This window comes from Physcomitrium patens, chromosome 6 (assembly GCF_059467195.1).
Source record: "Physcomitrium patens ecotype Gransden chromosome 6, ASM5946719v1, whole genome shotgun sequence".
Lineage (NCBI taxonomy): Eukaryota > Viridiplantae > Streptophyta > Bryopsida > Funariales > Funariaceae > Physcomitrium > Physcomitrium patens.
The window spans coordinates 1337501-1340000 of NC_143415.1; positions in this window are offsets into that span (position 1 = coordinate 1337501).

Below are 2500 nucleotides of genomic sequence, written 5' to 3' on the forward strand. Positions count from 1 at the left end.
ATAGTCCACTTCTTAAGCAATAGTCCGGTGGGGGAGAAACGGCTAACCCGCACCTTATATTGACATAGGCTAGCATATGGAGTAACCCTCGTTGAACCAAGGCCCCCCGACCCGCTTTGGCTGATCGGGGGGTTCCGGGAGCAAATTCTGGTGGGCGAGTACAGTGGATCCTAGATCGATCGAACAAGGTAACTTCGAAAACAAACTCCCGAATCTTTCCCAAACAGCTCTTCCATAGTTTTTCCAGTCCGCAGCAACGACTCAGGTTTGGATGGGCGAAATCACGACGGCAGCCACAAAAAAATGGATCTCCGACATCACACAACCCGACACACCTAAGTTTCGCGAGGCTCGGCCCCTCTTCCCCTTCGGATGTCCCCCTTCGGTACACCACCACATCATGCCATCCAGTCTGGAGCGTCGCCGACTCCCGTTGGCCAAGGTAGGGCCAACACAAGAGTAGCGGACGAACCAGTCATCTGGTCTTACCGGAGAAAGGGAGAGGTAGACTGCCACCACCAAACCCCACCCAAGCACACACCAGGCAGCAAAAAGCCATCATCCTAAAAGATGGTCCCACTTCACAAGACGAGGAGGTTCCCGTCCTTCATTCCAACCCCAGGTGAGAACACACACACCCTTCTTTGCGATGGATAAAAGGCAAAAAGAGAGGGCAAAAAGCCAACGGCAAATTCCAACCAGACCCCCAGAGGCACACACCACAAAAAGTGAAGCCAGAGAGAGCCAGACAAAGAGAAGGATAGAGAGAGAGGGAGAGTTAGACCCCCGGAAGAGAATCATAGGTGCTGCGGCCTTTTTCGGGAATGTGACCAGGAAAGAGAGAAACCGACGAGGCCGATACACACATTAAAAAATGAAAAAGTAACCATCACCGCGAAGGATTTTCCTCAAAAGACAAATCAGCAAGAAGTATGTCCAATCCTGGGGCCCATCGCCCCTCCAAATTAATGGAGGGGTCGGATAGAAATTTATAGAAATGTTACTTTTGTGAAACCCCTAGCCGACGAGAGAACTCTCACCGGTTTCGAAGTTCCATTTTCACATTCCGACCTGGGATGTTATGACTCCTCGGCCCACACTGCGAACGCGTCCCACACCCCTCCAAGTTTATCAGGAATTTCACCTGAGCTTGCAATAGAGATCGAGCGCGGTGGCGGTCACAGTGGTGGTCGACCAGGCGGAGCTTGAACGGCCTCGGCAAACACTTCTCCCCACCCTCCCAAATGAATGAGAGAATGGCTTGACAATACCGAGGCCATCGCCCCCCGCCAAAAATGGTTACTAGCTCTTGGGACTCGCTGCGACGTTACGCGTATCGGCACAAGACCAACCCTCTTTTTCCAGTCGCCCGCGCACCAAAAAAAATTTTGGCAGCGGGACTCACAATCCTTGACAGCCAGCTCACCATATAATACTCGGCGACCCTCCGCGGGACCTCCTCAGAGGGTCGCGTCGCCGGGAAACTAACCCCACTCCTCACTGATCCAAGGTAACACGCCAGAAGTATCCAGGTAACCCCAGTAGTATCCAGGTATCCCCCTGCGAACGTCGGTACTGGGCTCAAAGAAGGCAGCGAGCAGTCGGGACCCGTAGGCACCGAGCAACCGTCACCCCCTCACGACTTTTCCCGAGACGCTTCAGAGGAACCCTTCCCCACATAGTACTCTCTGTGGGATTCGGCAGGCCCCCGTCCTACTGCACTAAGGAAGTTCCGAGACACACTTTTTTTGTGGAAGACCACCCACCCTCCCTGTCCTGCCTGCTATCCCCGCCGCGACTCCTGGTCCCGGCCCTCCTCCCCGACTTCCTCCTTGTCCCGCTGCGAGTCCCGGACCTCCTCCCCACTACCTACTCCCGCCGCGAGTCCCAGTCCCGGCCTTCCTCCTCCTCCTCCTCTTCCCTAGTCCCGGCGCGAGTCCCGGACCTCCTCCCCACTTCCTAGTCCCGTCGCGAGTCCCGGACCTCCTCCCCTCTTCCTAGTCCCGGCGCGAGTCCCGGACCTCCTCCTTCTCTTCCTTGTCCTGCCGCGAGTCCCAGTCCCGTCGCGAGTCCCGGACTTCCTCCTTCTCTTCCTTGTCCCGCCGCGACTCCCTAGTCCCGTGGCGAGTCCCGGACTTCCTCCTCCTCTTCCTTGTCCCGCCGCGACTCCCTAGTCCCGTGCGCGAGTCCCGGACTTCCTCCTCCTCTTCCTTGTCCCGCCGCGACTCCCTAGTCCCGGCGCGAGAGTCCGTCGCGAGTCCCGGACTTCCTCCTCCTCTTCCTTGTCCCGCCGCGACTCCCTAGTCCCGGCGCGAGTCCCAGTCCCGTCGCGAGTCCCGGACTTCCTCCTCCTCTTCCTTGTCCCGCCGCGACTCCCTAGTCCCGGCGCGAGTCCCAGTCCCGTCGCGAGTCCCGGACTTCCTCCTCCTCTTCCTTGTCCCGCCGCGACTCCCTAGTCCCGGCGCGAGTCCCAGTCCCGTCGCGAGTCCCGGACTTCCTC